General features: G+C 35.3%; 1 non-coding gene across 1 annotated transcript; it reads right to left on the bottom strand.

Annotated features, from left to right (window-relative positions):
* Window positions 1-12,039: 12,039 nt before the first annotated feature.
* On the bottom strand, window positions 12,040-12,146 carry LOC145135274 (small nucleolar RNA R71). The gene has a single exon (XR_013719736.1). It is a non-coding gene; the product is annotated as a small nucleolar RNA R71 (small nucleolar RNA).
* Between the last annotated feature and the right edge of the window lie 6,911 nt (window positions 12,147-19,057).

The following is a 19,057-nucleotide window of genomic DNA, read 5'->3' as shown; positions in this document are numbered from 1 at the left end:
GGACTTAAATCAACTAACTTGAATATCTCCCATTGTAGATTTCTGGTTCAGACAACTTTGATCTTCCCAAATCCCTAGGAATAAGCTTTCCTAATGAAGATGATGTCCCATGGTTGGTTCATGGAAATCATACTTCTCTTCCTTCACCTCCTCCAATTATTCTCCCTAACCCACAAGTTTTTTGAAAAATTCAAGGTCACTAAAGCCCTATTAGCAAGCAAAGTCTATGTGTGCTCATATCTTGGAGATAAAGTCACATATTGACAAGCCGGGAGAGTTGGTTGTCAAGGTCTTGAGGAAGTTGGTTGTTGACTAGGTTCTTCAATCACTTTCTAAGTCACATAGTGAGTTCCTTTAGGACTACTACATGACAGACCATGACATGACCCTTAATGATCTTACCTATTGGCTTGATGCTGCTAAATCAGCAATGATTTGGAGCACGGGTAAAGAAAATTTGATTGGAAGATCGACTTCCCAAACTTCCATGGACATTGACAATGGTTACATTGGAAATCCAAAAAAAACGTTCTCTTCCCAATGGAAAGGGATCGGCCATAGTCAACTCGGTTGATCAAATGGTAAAGAGAAAGGCTAAGTTTGAGACAGTCTCGTGTACTATTCCTAAAGAGTCCATATGCTTATATTTCCAGAGGAAGGGGCATTGGTTGCGAAGCTGCCCTATTTACCTGAAAGATCATAAGGTTGGTCAAGTCAAAAAGTTTGATTCTACTTCTGGTAAGTCCACTATCTAACTCTATTAAGTTCCTATTTGGAGATTCTTATTACATGATGTGACTGGGTCACATGTTGAATTTTTAAGAATCAAAGAAAGGAGAGGAAGCATAAAGAAGAGTACGTTGATTCTGATCGCGAAGATGGATTTCGATTGCATGGTTCGGTGATCAGAATTTTGAGCTGCTACTTAAGAGTTGTGATAGATTGCTTAGGAATAGATAACATAGTTTTCATATGCATTTGCATTGTAAGGATAAGTTTTTCCGCAAGTTTTAAATAAAAGAAAAGTTTCGTTTTTATTTATTTTAAATATCCTTACAGTGGCATTTGTGAAAAATTTGTTGTTTATATGATTCCATTGATAGCAACATTGGAAAATGGATTTGATTCTTTCGTTTATGGTAGTGTCATAATTTACCAAATAAGGAAAGATTCTCATCAACCAAGTTTCAGTTGGATAGAAACTTGGAATTATGCAAGTTGTATTGTATGGTGAATGAGAATTTTCATCTTTGGAAAATTAAGACTAGTTCCTTGTTCACATGTATATGTGAGTCAAGTGAAGGACTAAGGGATCGAGTACACATTCTTGTGCACTGGTCAAGTCCACCACAAAGATCGATAAGATTATTCGTCATGATTTACTGAAGTTCAGTAAATATGGTTATACTTACAAGTTTAAGTATAATTCTGAAACATTGGAAAAGTTTCGATGTATGGCAGAACGAATGAGAAGAATCAAATTTGGCAGAAAGATAAAAGTTTCTCAAATCTGAAAAGATGGGAGAGTACATTAGTATCATGTCTTATGATCATCTTAATGATTATGAAACCGTATCATAATTGATTCTCTAAGGACATCTTAGTGCATTTGTTTGACTAAGAAGAGGGATCGTGAATTGTTGAATTGGTTAAATCAAAAGATGAATCATACTTAGTTCCAAAACAAGTCTTAGAGTCATACTCCAAGATTGTAATTTGAGTGACACATCTTCAAGAAGGTTTATTAACACATATCAAATGTAAGAGTAAAATGTGTCCTACTCTTGTACATTTGAAATTGGTAAGTTGTGATGTTTTGGATCAAACAGAGACCAAATTAGGCCAATTGTGTGAAGTGTTTGTCATGATAAGAATCCGCACTATCTCTTGAATATTTGTTTGTCAAAGAATGGGTCTTGGCAAAAGAGGCTTATATGTCAAGAGGACGGTGGGAGTCTGAAAGATCTTGAAAAAGATTCAAGATGTAATCATGAATAAAAACCTGTAGTTTATCACTAGCACACGACGTGAGGTTTATAACCTATTGTGTTGACATATTCCTATTTATGTGCTCATTCCAGTTAAAGTTGGCTTTGCATATGAGTTCTGAGAGTTGTCAATTGGTTGCATAACAACTTGGAAGCAATGGTAGGCCCTTGTGCTGCCAGGTGGCAAGAAGTAAAGACTGCACAAGTTCAGTACATATGAGTTTTGATTTGTCACTAACCTTATCTTGTGATTCTGGTTTTGACAAATTCACATGGATAGGAATACATACACCATAAAATCTAAGTGGCATAAGGTTTCTCTCCGATTCATGAAAATGATGGTGAGGAAACGCTTTCACTAAGAGGTTTTAAGTAGATAGCAATTGTGATATTTGCATTCTCAAAGTCGTTAGTGGAGCATGTGTGGTTAACCGGCACATTAACATGGACTTGTGAGGAATGGCGAAGGTCTAAACAATTAAGACTATGATTATGGCATCCCTTTTCATAGTTCTGAAATTGTTAAGACACACATGTGTGCTATCTAAGGATAGGTGTATGATTTTGATAAAATTTTATCAAAGCATCTCGTATCAGAAATCTGAACTTTGGTAAGAAAGTCAATAAAGTATTGATCTCTAAAAGTCTAGCTGCTTTCTGAGTACATGTCAAAGCTAGTGGGAGCATAAATGTTATGCTAATAATCATCATGTTAGTGGGTGCATGATAATTATGATAAGTGTTGCAAGTTAGCAATATTAATTATAGGAAACAAAAGTTTCAATTGGGAAAAGTTGTTTTGCTATAATTAAGGGAGAGGAAATTATACTTCATTTCAATTCTCAAAGCTTAGATTGAGATTTTAATCATCTTTAGTCAAGGATATATATATATATATATATATATATATATATATATATATATATATATATATATATATATATATATATATATATATATATATATATATATGAATTTTATGTTGGAATGGCTCAACTTGAGGAAATTCTATATATATTGTGTTCTCAAAATTCGATTATGATTACGGCATCCCTCTTCATAGTCGAATTATGAAAACATGGCAAATTAAAATATTGTAGCAAAAGACTGGTCTAGAATCATGTCTTTATGTGAGACATCATGAATCGTGCCCCATATATGCTTCGGGTATAGGAACGATTGCATGTGCTATAATATTTATCCTTTCTAAATTTTCCAAATGCCTGGGGGAATTAAGAGGGGAAAAGGTCTAGAATTGGATATGACTAAAATGATTAAGCAATTGACGAGGACAATCTAAGGCTTACCAAAGATTGGTTGCTAGGGACAGTTGGAAGTATAGTATAAATTTTGGAAGGACCATATTGACATATTCTGAAAGAAGGCAACTCTTGTTCAGAAGTGATAGTCAAAATGGGAATATGGAAATGTCTCCATGGGTGGAAACTATTCAATCCGTGTAAGATTAGAAAACTTAATGCAAGAAGGATGTTCAAAGCAATGTACTTTGAATATGAGACTTCGTTTCCATGGAGTTGATCTCTATTGGAATACTCTGTAATGTCTGTTGACAAGTCTTTGTGACTTTGTGCATAATCATTACAGAGGATCAGTGCATATAAGTTTAAAATCTAACAGATTTCGGTGAATAGCGGGAATTTGGAACTCTTACATTTGCGGGTCGGAGTTGGGATTGTGAAATGAGAATCATTGGAATTATGTTCAATCGATATATTCCACAAAGTAAAGATCATAGACAAACATAGTGTGCATACTTGGTGTATGGCATGACTAGTGTTCAGAAAACATAGTGTGCATGCTTGGAGCATAGGACAACTATTGTTTTAAGTCAAGTATTAAGTTGATAAATTTGAAACATTATACAATGAATAATGTGTAATCAATATGGTGATAAATAAAAGGTGTTCTATTTATATTCATAAGTTCTGAGACCATATTGGATTCGATTATTCTTGTGTTTCACTTTGCATGTTTTGACTTTCAGAAAAACTAGGTCATTCTTCCTGAATGACTAAGTTATTCAAACCATCCACAGTCGATAATACATTGGAAGTAGGTATTAAGGCAAGACTGTCATGAAGTTGGTTTGTAGATGTCTAAGGTATTGGACATAGCAAGAGTTGCTACAACATTCATGAGTGCTCACAAGTTCTGAGTATTGGATTAAACCCACGCTCATTTGAATCACTTCATGGATTTTATCACCAGTGATCATGAGACGATAATATCTTATATTCTTCAAACTTAGAGATATGAGTTGTTGACTATGAGTTGGTTATACATTGATTGCACGAAAATGCATTGGTAACTCAATGTTATAAAACGTGCCTTTGTGAATGATTCAACAAGTAGTAGAACAAGCATATGAGTCGAAGTTTATCCATTCCCTTTACCCTTAAAGGGATAAAAGTGATATATGTGGGCCCCTCGATGATTTAGTGATGACACCCCGAAGTGCTTGGCCAAGCCTTGACTAATTTGATTTGTTCAATTAGTTGGTCGTCATAAATCGAAAATCGAGAAACAACAAATGGATAGAGAGAATGATTACAATCCATGTCTCAATCCATATGATATCTAGAATGGAGGAATATATGATCTCTTATCTAATGGACAGGTCATTGACTAAGGTCAGAGTTCGACAGCGGATTTAAGAGCTATGATTGCTAGTCGGGTTTTGGAGTCATACGCAATAATAGTTTTAGACTTATCCAAGTGGGAGACTGTTGGATTAGTGTCTAATCCCATAACTATAATTGGTATGCACTTGACCCGACTAGGCATGGTCCATTTGGGTTGCACTTCACCGGAACAATTTATATGGATAGTCTTTTGAGAATAGTATGTTTATGATTTATATTAATATATTATAAGTTCTAATATATTAATATGGAATCATATTATTTAATTAGTATTGATCAAAAATTAATTTAGAATTAATTTAGTGATAAAAAGGAACTAATTAAATATGGACTCTATTATGTGTATATATATATATATATATATATATATATATATATATATATATATATATATATATATATATATATATATATATATATATGGAATGGACCAAGTTCATTTAGGTTGGGCTAAGCTTTCATGGATAGTCCATGGAGTGTTTAACCTGTGGATCCTATGGAAATGAAAGGTCATGGGTATTCGGGTATACATTAATGTAACCCTAATCCTCCATACTATATAAAGAGGTCTTTGGCACATGAAATGACACTAGTGTCTGAGGATACAAGAGTAGGCCGATTTCTAGTGTGCTTACTATTCTCTCAAGTTTTCCAAGGTGTTTTGGTGATTTGTGATTCCACTTGAGGCTTCCACACTATTGGTCCTAAGCTCTTAAAGACCAAGACTTCAGGCTCCATCAAAAGGTATGTCATCTAACTAGGTTTTTGTAGTATAGTTGCTCCATATTATGCTCATTAGGATGAAACCTTGGAATATTGAATATTTGCATGTATAATAGTTAAAACATAGATCCAAGGTTTCTAGGGTTGCATGTACACCATAGGAGTGTTAGAATGCTCAAAACCCATCAGCTTAGACCATTCTTGTCCTCAAGAAAGACGAGAATCAGATAGAAAGGGATGATTTCTAGGTCACAAAAATAAAAAATGAAGAAAAGAAAAGAATGATGGGAATTATGGGTGCTAGGAATGAATGCATGCTATGAAAAGAATGAAAAGATAACAAAAAAATGCAATGAAAAGGAATAGAAGTTTAAACTAAGAAATTTTCTAAATAAAACTTTTTTTGTCTTTTTTTTAATCACTAACTTAGTTAATTTATTGTTCTCACTCTACGAAAATCTCAACAGAGCGACATTACCGGGTCAAGGTCAGTCAACATGGTCAAAATCGGCTTTGCATGGACCCTATGCACTTTAGAGTCATAAACCGCATTCTCGAACCACTTGAAGGGCGAATAGATCGTGTTTGGACGAGACAGCCATGATAGTGTACAAGAAAAAGGAAACAAGATGGATATGCCCAGTAGGGGCCCTCAGAATTCGTCAATGTAGACCATAATGCATGAACGAAAGATGGCTCCATACACGATGATTCCTACATTGGCCAGACCAAAGTGTATAATAATATAATAGGGTTTACAACACGGCCTCTAGGAAAACATCTGGATGTAAGGGTTTCCTCCTTGACTGTCCATTACATTCTACCGTCGCGCCTTGACTACCTTTCCCCACCAAAATCAAAATAAAAATCCACTCACTCTAAGAATTAGACAGAATACAACCTAAATCTTCATCCTTGAATCACACTTTTTTTGGTCTTCTGTCTTCCATCTTCTTGTTTCTTTTTCCCCCTTACTTCCACTTATTTTTAGGGGGAGAGAGCTTGAGCTTGAATTTCCACTTGATTTATTATTCTTCTTTTTGTGTTGCTTATTTTCTTCATATCTCGTGTTTTTTTTCTTTTCTTTGAATCCTCCTTTGTGTTTTGTTTGCTTTCCAATTACTCCATAAATATGAAAAAGAGTATTACATAGAGGCTAATATGAACACCTAATGATCATTTATAGTGAATCAGTGATCTACTAAAAGGGGTGGGGAATGAGTAAAAAAATATGTGTTACAAAAAAAAAAAAAACTATGATCCCAAAAAAGTGAATTGTGGGACCCGTCTCAAAGTTCATCAATGCAATGCGTGATGAACATAATTCTGATTAACCACCTCCATCTGCACCTAGAACCAATTAAGCTCCTGCATCTGATCCCCACACAAGCAGTCAAAAAGTGGTATGTCATGCTCAAAATATGTCCCACTTGATAGACACAAGGAATTCCCTAACAAAACTCAGGACCAATCTGTGATTCAATACTTATGACCCTGTTCCATGATATCCAAGAGGTGAGAAAAGTGGTCCAACATTTTTTTATTTTTTTTAAATGAATAAGATAAAAATGATGAAAGTTAAAATCTTTTTGGAATTTTTATAACTTTTTTTGAATGAAATGCAAACTAAAAATAAATTTAAAACAAAATATTTTTGTAATTTTTTTTGTGATTTTCTTTAAATACTTTGAAATGATGCACCTAAAAGAAAAAAAATAAGTAATTAAAAATAGTTTTGGATTTTTGAAATGTCTTGATGAAATGCATCAAGAAATCGACTCAAGCATTCGGTTTGCATGATGTTTAGTTTAATCTACTATTTGATTAGTAGTTTTTCTATTACAATCATGGGATAATACCCTTAGCTTTCGCTTAGTGTAGATGAACCTCAATTTACTATGAGTTAATATTAGATCTATGGATTATTAATGTTGGTTTTTACTTGTGTTTGCCATATCAATCCTTACATGTTAATGTTTCTATCTCTATTACCTTGCCTTTAAATCCTGTCTATTTAACTAGTCATTAATTAGATGAATTTGTATTCCTAGTAGTTTATGACCATTAAATTGCTTGAGCTAGAGATTGGGCATGTCCTAGTATAGGTAATAAAGTTAGTTGCTTAATTATGTTAGAGAGCATTATTTGACCATAATAATTGGTAGTTTATCTGAATTGATAATAGGAAGACAAACCTAGATCTAGTCATTCGTAGTCCAAATATTCAATAAAATCAATTAAGTGTCCTTAGTCTACATGACCATTATGATCAAGTGTCATAGATTGAAGTAAGCTAATTAGTCTGACCACGAATGTTAGTGATTGGTAACTATTACTGTATTTCTCTAAGAATATGTTAAATATAGCATAAATGTTATCATTAGGATGACCTAGTTAACGGTCGCAACCCGACCTAGTGTCAGGCCCTTGCCTTCATCCTCGCGGTCTCGCACTAGGACCTTGGCACTCTCGCGCCTAGGTGTATTTCCTGACGACAATCTTCGGTCTATAATAAGCCAAAATACAGATGGACATTTCCCATAGGGACAAGTGTAGCGTTCAGGTAACTGCCCGCTTTTTCTTCTGTACCAATGGTAGATAACCGCTAGTTGTGCATGATCCTCCAAAGGGACTCCTCCACATCCTGTCGGCCCATATGGGACCAAGGATACTATTGGGATCATGTGTCGAGTGAAACAAGTATAAAAGGAACCCTTCTTCTCCAGAAGAAGGGATTGCCTCATCATTATCTAAACCCCTAATCTTTATATTGTCATATAAATTCTAACTAGACCATCGGAACTTAGTCCTAGGACCAAGTCCTGGACTTTGAGTGACGTTCTTTCTCTATTGTTGTGGTTACAGAGATCAACTCAACTAACACCATCAAGTGACCGTGTCAAGTCCCAAGCAGATATCACAACATTTGGTGCCATCCGGACGTATACTAAGAGTTACGCAACCTCGATACGACACTAGACGCCGGCAATGACGGGAAAAGGACATACGATGTCCGGCGGAGGAGAGACAAGCCCACTTAGATCCATGATGTCGCTCGATGCAATGCAAGCAGCTGCATCAGAGGGACAAGCCTCCACCCAAACGCCAGCAGCACAGGCATCAGGCTCCACAACGAAAACTGCAGCGGCATCAATAGCCGCCCTATGGCGACCGTTACCCGTCACAATAGAGCATCTGGTTACAGCCGTGACTGTAGCACCACAGATAATAATAATCCAACAGTCGCAACCACCAGTTTCTCAGCCGCAACCATCATTGCAGCAGGCGGGACGAACACTTGGTCCCTAGGAACCATATTATCTTTTGTGCAACATCCAATGTTGAACCATCAGTTCTCTCCCATAGCGGATGTGTCACACATTCCGCTCTTCGCACAACAATCACCAATGTTCAATCCCTATTTGCAGCAGCTGCAGGGATCTATTCCCCAAATACAAACATCGATGCAGGAGTCTAACCCTCACTCGAAATCAGCACAACAGCTCAACCCCCACGCACAACATTCATAGGGGCCGAACTTGTACATGCTCTAGTAGCCAGGATCTAGCTCACAGCTGTAGCAAAGCATGCAAATGAACTCACAACAACAACTGTACATATCGCAAGCATCGATGTACCATCAGGAATACGACAAACTGTATTACACCCAATAATTCATGATGTATGGTAGGTTTCTATAACCACACATGGAAAGCCCAACGAGGATTTATAGCTCTGCCTTCTACTAGGGACTCTTGCAATATGAGATTCCATACTCAGCGATGGTATTTAACATCCCAAAATACGATGGTGCCACCTATCTAGATGAGCATGTCGACACTTATGAGTGGAAGATGACATCGTTGATGATTGATAAACGATTCACCTACACGTATTTCCCTGTAATGCTATCGGGAAATGCGGAAAAATGGTTCAAGGCGCTATGACCTGGCAGCATCTCGAGCTTTGAGCAGTTATGATACCTTTTCCTCAATAATTTAATGCAATTAAAGAAGGGTAACGGAGATTCAAACTCAATAATGGAATACAAGCAAAAGGATAGAGAGGTGATAAGAGCGTATTATGACATATTCACTCTGGTGATGCTAAACGTCCCGGGCCATGACATATTCCTTGTCACCGGTACCTTCGTCCAAGGTTTAATCCCTGTCCATCTATCAAAGAAGACACAAGGGACGGTAACTTAGTCGAGGGACGAACTTAAGTACAGAGTCGAGAAACATCTTAGACATATTGAAGGTGAAGAGAGAAAAGAAGCCAACCTAAAGGCTATTACCAATGTGTATATAAAATATGAAGAATTTGTTTCTCACCCCAATGCTGGCCATCGAGAGCACCAGGACGGTGGTCATGGAAAGCACAGCCAACAATCGTGACATTCGTCCCAGAGATATCGACCATCTAGCAAGGATGAGTACTGGAACCACCGGACTGATGTGCACTCCATCGAGAAAACCCATTCGAAGGCGGAAAAAGAAAATGGCAAGTACTGTGAGTTTCACAAAAGCAAAACTCACGATACTGACGATTTCATGGTTCCGAAGAACGAAATTGAGGAAAAAAAGCAAAAGGGTGACCTCTCTAATATTGTCAAGGACTTGAGATCCAAGTTCTATGCCAACCAAAAGAACACCTGAGGTCTATGTCGATGACATGGTCATTAAAAACCATAATGAGGCAACTCTGATGCGTAACATTGAAGAAATCTTTCAAATTTGACGAAGGCTTCGATGAAGCTCAATCCGAGCAAGTGTACTTTTAGGGTGGAGGAAGGCCAATTCCTAGCTTATTGATATTGCTATATTTATACATATATTTAAGTAGTATTTTAATACATTTTAAGCTATATTTTCATTATTTGAAAAGATATTTGGTACTTATTGAGTTCTATTACATTTCCAGCCAAAAAGGACATTCTTGAAGGAAATGACCAAATATGACAAAAGCTAGAAACTTGGAGTTCAAAGTTAGTAGCAACATGGAAAAAGAAGAGAAGTCGTGTAGATTTGAAGCCCACGACGTGGCAATATAAAGGTCATGACATGGCCACCTTTCCTGACCTAGAAGCTTCTGGTGACTTGCCTCATACGAGATTTAAAATATGCCCATGGCGTGGTACCTATCCCTACACCGTGGTGATTAGATTTTGGGAACTATATATATATATATATATATATATATATATATATATATATATATATATATATATATATATATATATATATATATATATATATTATATTATATTATATTATATTCGGACATTATTACGAATTCAAGAGGTTGGCTTGAGTAATAAGCCAAGGTTTACGACTAAAACCCACTGTAAAACCTGGAGAAGATCAGGAATCGATTAGATTGCAAGAGTTAAATAGAATTGAGGAAAGAACATCGTTAAATCTTTCGGTTAGCTAGATTTTACCATGTCTTTTCTAGTTAACTTAGATTTATTATTTGCTTATGTTTTAGTTATGGGCTAATCACCCCATACTTCTGTTTAGTGAAGATGAACCCGAATCTTATGAGTTGATTTCGATTATGGATGTTTTATGTTGATTTTACTTGTGTTTGATAATCAAAGCCCTAGCATGTTTTAGTTCTAGTCTTTGAATGCCTTGATATGAGTTTCGTGTAGTTATCTTAATAAATTAAATTCCGTTCCCTGTGCTCGACACCCAACTTACCCGAGCTATTCTATAATCCGACTACGTACACTGCCTATAGGTGCATAAATTAGTTAAGTTAGTCAGGTTATAAATTAAAAGCTAGATAGTATATAAAGTGCACAACAAGTTTTTGGCGCAGTTCCCGGGGAATGGCTTATTTGATTCTTAGTTTAGTTGCTTTTTGTTATTCGATTCGTTCTGTGGGGTAAAAACCATAAAAAGTTGCTTTTTTTGTATTTATTTATTTTTCTGCTTGTTCATCAGCCACGTCGTGGGCACCTGGGCCACATCGTGGTCACATAATATACATGTTTTAGTTTATTTATTTTTATTCATTTTACGCATTTTTGTTTTGTTTTTGTTTTATTTTAGTGATTTATGACCCGAGGATCTAGAACTCCAATAGTTCATCCGCTTAAAAATCCAGAATCAGCTTTTCATAATAAGAAAGATAATAAGGTTGATGATTCAAGTAGCACTTTTTAATCCGACAAATTCGAGCTTTTTGAGAAATCTCCAACCAAGAAAGAAGTAGGATACGAGGCAGGAACTGAAAGCGAGTCGGAGGACGACATAAAATCTGAGAAAGAAGAAATGGAGGATATCACCAGAATGACTATGGGAGATTACAAGAAACGGATCTACGAGGATAACGGTCCAGCTCTTGTACTGCCTGAGATTCCAGCTGAAAGGGGTTTTGAGCTCACGAGGCACATTCTCTCGATGCTTAAATACATTCCATTTTCTAGCAAGGATTATGAAGACGCATTCAGACACATCGATAAAGTAAAGGACATTACAAAGTACTTCAATGTTTCAAACGTGCCACGAGACTTAGTGTTACTTAGGATGCTTCCGGTGACATTTACTGGCGAAGATAAAGTTTGGTTGAAATCACTCGCGCCCGGATCCATTACTACTTAGGCCAATCTTCGTGAAGCCTTTATTGAGCAATTCAACACGGATTCAAAGATAACCAAACTCAAAAAGATGATTGCTAATTTCCAACAAAATGATGGCGAATCATTATATGAAACATCAGAAAGCTACAAGGGTTTGCTTAGGAGTTGTCCTAAACATGATCTAAATGTTTAATAAGAAGTGTCCATTTTCTATAATGGGGTGAATGTTATAGCAAGGCAACTTCTTGAGTCTCAACGATCAATGACAAAGAAAGAATCGGCCACCATTAAAGAGTTAATTAAAGAATTTGTAAAGCACTCACGCGAGTATCATCACCCACAAGAAGATGTTATTAGAGGCAAAGGAAATTTGGATAGAGGCAAATGAGAACATGGCAGCAGTTATGGAAAAACTAGAGTCAATGGATCGAAGGATGACAAAGATGGATCAATCTATCCATGAAATTTGTGTAGGGTGTGATAAATGTAGCATGCCTCACTTGACTAAGGATTGTGATCTATATGAGAATGGCAAACGAAAAACACAAGTTTTCTACTTGAGTGGTGATCGATTTGATGGGGATTTTGTTGTTATTTAGTATACTATAACATCCTATGGTGCACATACAACCCTAAATGCTTTGGATCTATGTTTTCTCTAATTATACATGCAATATTGTTTACAAAGCATTAAGCCTACAACTAGCATACAATTGACATAAACAACATAAAATACTAGTTAGGAGTTTACCTCTTTATGTAGCTTGTAGAACTTGTTGTATTTGGCCTTTAAGAACTTAGCACCCCAAGTGTGATGCGTCAAACGGTTCACAACACACCTAGGGCAAAGGAGAACTTGAGAGAGATGTTGCTCGCTCCAAAATCGGCTCTAATGAACTCCAAGAACTCTAGTCACGATTTTGGGTGCTAAGGGAGTCCTTTTATAGTGTGGCAAAGTCTAGGGTTACATTCATGCAATTCCTAATGCTCATGACCGTTCATATTACTTAGGCTCCATGGGTTAAACCTCCATGGACTACCATATTGGTTTAGCCCATCCTAAATAACAATTGGCCCACACTATAAGAATCATTGACTTACCAAATCAATCCCCATATATTTAATTAGTCTCTTTTGATCACAAAATTAATTCCAAATTAATCCTTGATCAATACTAATTAAATAATATGATTTCATATTAATATATTAGAACTTATATAATATTAATAAATCATAAGTAATCTCTTACTCAAGTATCCATCCTATCAAATTGTCCTGGTGATATGCAACCCGAAATGGACCATGCTACTCTCGGGTCTAGTACATACCAATTACAGTTATAGGCTTAGACATGTAATCCAACAGTCTCCCACTTGGATATGTCTAATAACTATTATTGCAAGTACGTCTCCAAAATCCCGACTAGCAATCATAGCTCTTAAAAGCCGTTGTCGAACTCTGACCTAGTCAATGACGTGTCCATTAGATAAGGGATCATATATTCCTCCATTCTAGATATCATATGGACATGAGATATGGGTTATAATCATTCTCTCTATCCATCTGTTGTTTCCCGATTTCCGATTTCTGACGACCGACTAATTGAACAAATCAAATCAGTCCAGGCTTGTCCAAGCACTTAGGGTTGTCATCACCAAATCATCGAGGGGCCCACAGATATCGCTTTTATCCCACATTGGGTGAAAGGAATGGATAAACTTGGAGTCAAATGCTTGCTTTTACTTACTCATCAATCACACACATCAATATGTTTTATAACACCAAGTTACTGGTGCGTTTACATATGTCAATGTGCAACCGGTTTGTAAATTACAACTCACATGTCTTGGTTTCAAGAATATAAGATATTATCGTCTCACAATCGCTCGTGATAAAATCCATGAAGTGATTAGATGAGCGTGGGTTTAATCCAATACTGGAATCTTATACTCATGAACACTGCAGCAAACTTGTGCTATATCTAAAACACCTAGACAATCTACAGTCAGATTCATGACAGTCTTGCCTCAATACTCATGAAAACTGCAGCAAACTTGTGCTACGTCTAAAACACCTAGACAATCGACTGTGGATAGTTTGAATAACCTAGTTATTCGGGAAGTCAAAACATGCAAAGTCAAACACAAGAATAATTGAATCCAATATGGTCTCAGAACTTATGAATATAAATAAAACACCTTTTATTTAGTCACCATATTGATTACACATTATTCATTGTATAATATTTCGATTAATCAACTTAATACTTGAATTAAAACAATAGTTATCCCATGCTCCAAGCATTCACACTATGTTTGCCTATGGTCCTTTCTTTGTGAAATAGATCAATTGAACAAATCTTCAATGAAACTAATTTAACAATTCCAAATCCTTACCGTAAATGTAAGAATACGAAATTCTTGCCGTTTACTGTAATCTGTTAGATTGTAAACTTATATGAAATGATCCTCTTGTAATGACTATGCAAAAAAAGTCACAGAGACTTGGCAACAGACATTACAAAGTATTCCAATGGAGAGCAATTCCATGGAAACGAAGTCTCACATTCAAAGTACATTCCTTTGAACATCCTTCTTGCATTAAGTTTTCTAATCTTACACAGATTTAAAGAATAACTTTCACTTATGGAAACATTTCCATATTCCCCTTTACACTATCACTTCTGAACAAGAGTTACCTCTTCTCAGAGTATACCAACATGGTCCTTCCAAAATTTACACTATACTTCCAACTGTCCATAAGCAACCAATCTTTGGTAAACCTCATATTGTCCTCGACAATTGCTTAACCATTTAGTCATATCTTGTTCTAGTCCCTTTTCCCTCTTAATGCCCTAGGCATTTGGAAAATTAGAACAGATTATTGTTGTAGCATATGTGATCGATCCAATACCCGAAGCATATGGAATACGATACATAATGTCTTACATAAAGACGTGATACTTTACCAGTCTCTTGCTATAACATTTCCATATATAGAATTTCCTTATGTTGAATCATTACAACATAACATTCACATATGTCAGTGATTAAATTCGATTAAATTCTCAATCTAAGCTTTTAGATTTGAAATGAAGTATGAATTCCTCTCCCTTAATTATAGCAAAACAATTTTTCAAATCCTGCATCTTTGCAAATTGAAACTTTTGTTTTCTATAATTAACATTGCTAATTCGCAACACTTAACGTCATAATTGTGCTCCCACTAGCACAATAATTATAAACCTCAAGTTGTGGGCTAGTGATTAACAATAGGGTTAGTATTGATCAGTTCTTGAAACTTTTCCAAGATCTTTAAGACTCCCACTAACCTCTTGACATATAAGATTCCCTTGTCAACAATCATTCCTTGACAAACAAATATTCAAGAGTTAGTGCGGTTTCTTATCGAGACAAACACTTCTGATAATTGGTCTTACTTGGTCTTTGTTTAATCCAAAACATCACAACTTACCAATTTCAAATGTACAAGAGTAAGTAACATTTTACTCTACATTTGATGAGTGCTATAAACCTATTTAAGATATGTCACTCAAGTTACAATCTTGGAGTACGACTCCAAGACTCGATTTTCGAACGAAGTATGATTCACCTTTTGATTTAACCATTTCAACAATTCACGATTCCTCTTCTTAGCCATACAAGTGCACTAAGATGTCCTTAGAGGATCAATTGTGATATGGTTTTCATAATCACTAATATAATCATAAAACACGATACTCAAGTACTCTCCCTTCTTTTCAGATTGGAGAAACTTTATCTTTCCGCCTAATTTGATTCTTCTTATTCGTTCTGCCATACATTGAAACTTTTCCAATGGTTCAGAATTATACTTAATCTTGTAAGTATAACCATATTTACTAAACTTTTAGTAAATCATAATGAATAGTCTTATCGTTCTTTGTGGTGGACCTGACCGGTGCACAGCCAAGTGTACCCGATCCCCTAGTCCTTCACTTGACTCACATATACATGTGAACAAGGAATTAGTCTTAATTTCCCAAAGATGAAGTTTTCGTTCATCACACAATACAAGTTGCATGATTTCAAGTTCCTATCCAACTGAAACTTGGGTGATGAGAATCGTGCCTTATTTGGTAAATTTTGACTCTACCACCAACGAAAGAATCAAATCCATTTCCCAATATTGCTATCAATGGAAACATATTAACAATAATTTTCACAAATGCCATTGTAAGGAGACCTAAAATAAGATAAAAAACAAAAAACATTTCTTTTATTTATAAACTTGCGGAAAACTTGTCCTTACCATGCAAATATATATGAAACAAGGTTGTTATCTATTCCTAAGCAATTTACCATAACTCTTAAGCAGTAGCTCAAAATTCTGATCATTGAACCATGCGATCGAAATCCGTTTCTTCGCGATCAGAATCAGTTTACTCTTCCTTTAAGGTTCCTTTCTTTTCTTCGATTCTACAAAACACCAAAATGTAATTACATTACATCATGTATTAAGAATCTCCAAAAAGTAACTTAATAGATTTAGATAGTGGATTTTACCTGAAGTAGAGTCAAACTTTTTGACTTTACCATCTTTGCGATCTTTCAGGTAAATATGGCAGCTTCGCAACCAATGCCCCTTCTCTTGGCAATAGAAACATATGGACTCTTTGGGAATGGTACACATGACTATCTCAGACTTAGCCTTTCTCTTTACCATTTGGTCAAATGATTTAACTATGGCTGATCCCTTTCCATTGGGAAGAGAAAGCTTTTCTGGACTTCCAATGTTACCATTTTCAATGTCCATGGAAGTTTAGGGAGTAGATATTCCAATCAAATTTGCTTTACTAGTGCGCCAAATCATTGCTGATTTAGTAGCAACAAACAAATAGGTAAGATCGATAAGGTTAATGTTCTGATCTGTCATATAGTAGTCCTAAATGAACTCACTATATGACTGAGGGAGTGACTGAAGAACCAACTCAATAGCCAACTTCCTCGATACTTCGACACCCAACTCTTCCAGCCTGTCAATATGTAACTTCATCTACAAGATGTAAGCACATACAGACTTTCCATCTTTGTGTTTGCTTGCCAATAGGGCTTGAGTGACCTTGAACATTTCAAGTCTTTGAACTTGTGGGTTAGGGAGAATAATTGGAGGAGGTAGATGAAGTTGAGTATGATTTCCAGTCCCACTAATGCACGACAAAGGGATTAATCTTTCACCTTGATCACCATTTGGGATATCATCTTTATTAGGAAAGCTTTTTCCAAAATGAACTAGACATCTATTTGGGAGAAATTCAAGTTAGTTGATTTAAGTCCTTAATATAACACCCAAAATGAATATAGTAAGGCTAGGACCCAACACAATATTTTACAATTTGGAAGAGGGATGCCGTAATCCAATTGCAAAATATTTGAAGGTAGGTAAATGACGATTTACCAATTTCCACCATAAAAAACAAAATAGATTATTAAGTTTTAATTGGATTTGAAATTCCTAGATGTTTTGAGATTCATTGAACTTTTCAATGGCATGTTTAAATCTTAATTGTGCCCTTCAAGTTTGTGACTGGGATGCCGAGCATCACAAACAAGGTCTGAATAACCATGAAAATTAGCTTGGTACTCTCGATGTCATTTATCACCTAATAAATGTGTCGGTTAACCACACAGGCTCCATTGATCTATGACAAACATCAAGCTACCCTTTTCCACACACTATCAGTCCCAGATTAGTGTCGGTTAACCACACGCGCTCCACTAACGACTTAACAAGGTGCAAAGTGCAATTTCATAGGTTAGCACCAAATTCACATTTTTCCTAAGTAACTAATATTGGGAATTTATAAGTGTTTATTTACTTGGTATTTTCATTATACTTTTAATGAGAATTAATGTCCTATCCTACCCGTTCGGCTAACGACCCTCCGCCACTCAAGGAAGCGGTGGGTGAGAATGGACACCCATTAAACCGCCATTTTATAGGCAATAACCTTATACCCCCCTCCTTTATAGACCGGCTTCTTGAATGAGGCCTACTAACGGTAAGACCGACTTTTTACTTATACATATAATATATTAAACTTTTAATATTATAATAGTATAAGGGTGTATTTTAAACTTTTAAAATACTAAGTGGTTTAATCTATTAATTAAACTATAATCTTAATTTAATTAAACTTAAACCATGTCATTATGGAATTATTAATTCTCTTTTAATTAAACACTTTAATTAACTATTAATAAAGTCCATAAAGATGTAATATGAATTATTCAAAACATCAAGATGCTAAAACAAAATTAAAACTATTTAATTTATTATTAAGTTATGAACCCATGAGTTACACTTTTGAAAACTTTTCAAATAACTTTAGTTTTAGAATTCAATGTCTCATAAAAAAACTTTTCAAAAAAACTTGAGGGCATGTTTTATAACTCTTGAAAACTTATAGAATTCCATAAAAGAGACTTTCCAATTTCCATAACTTGAGGGAAAGTTATGAAACTCTTCAAATCCATTTATAACAAATTTGTAACCTTTGAAGACTCTTGGAATTCATAACTTAAAGAGTTAATGAATGAGACTTTTCGCATCCATAACTTGTGGAAGTTTCAAAACCCTTAAGATTATAACTTTTAAAAGAAGTCTTTTGAGTTCCAAAATTTTATGACAAAATTTGTAACTCCTTAAAAAGATTTAGATCAAACTTTTAAAACAAATAAAATAATCATATCATTCTATCTTTTAATAAATTGACCTAATTCAACTCTTGTAGTAAAATGACTTAAATTTTACAAATAATTAGTTTTTCATAAAATCAAGTAATTATCTTAAAATTTGAAAAACTTCAAGTTTTTTTCTTTTAACTTTGAAAATCAAACAATTGCATCAATATAATAGAAAACAACCCATGGCTCTGATACCATTGTTGGGATTTAGTATACTACAACATCTTATGGTGCACATACAACCCTAAATGCTTTGGATCTATGTTTTCTCTAATTATACATGTAATATTGTTTCCAAAGCATTAAGCCTACAACTAGCATACAATTGACATAAACAACATAAAATACTAGTTAGGAGTTTACCCCTTT

The sequence above is a fragment of the Lactuca virosa genome, chromosome 8 (assembly GCF_052849685.1).
Source record: "Lactuca virosa cultivar CGN04683 chromosome 8, Lactuca_virosa_CGN04683_v6, whole genome shotgun sequence".
Taxonomy (NCBI): Eukaryota; Viridiplantae; Streptophyta; class Magnoliopsida; order Asterales; family Asteraceae; genus Lactuca; species Lactuca virosa.
The sequence above is the reverse complement of the archived record's forward strand: the minus strand, read 5'-3'. Positions and strand labels throughout refer to the sequence as shown.